The following is a 298-nucleotide window of genomic DNA, read 5'->3' as shown; positions in this document are numbered from 1 at the left end:
TGCCGTCTCACTAAAGAGGACATAAATACATGAACAACATCTCCAGAACTGCTCTGAGAGTTACTTCATGAGCATTCATTTGAGTAAAACTATCCTCATATCATATACACAGAAATGTAAAGGTATTCACGGCAACCCGCCAAAATAAAAGTTCGGTTTAACTTGAAGACATTGAAAAAAAAAACGGAATCCCCCAATATATATAAATATATATATATATATATATATATATACAAATGTAAACAAACTAAATTATATATATATATATATATGTATAAATATAAATTCTACACACACA

This window comes from Sinocyclocheilus anshuiensis, unplaced genomic scaffold, assembly GCF_001515605.1.
Source record: "Sinocyclocheilus anshuiensis isolate Anshui unplaced genomic scaffold, SAMN03320099.WGS_v1.1 scaffold623, whole genome shotgun sequence".
Taxonomy (NCBI): Eukaryota; Metazoa; Chordata; class Actinopteri; order Cypriniformes; family Cyprinidae; genus Sinocyclocheilus; species Sinocyclocheilus anshuiensis.
The sequence above is the reverse complement of the archived record's forward strand: the minus strand, read 5'-3'. Positions refer to the sequence as shown.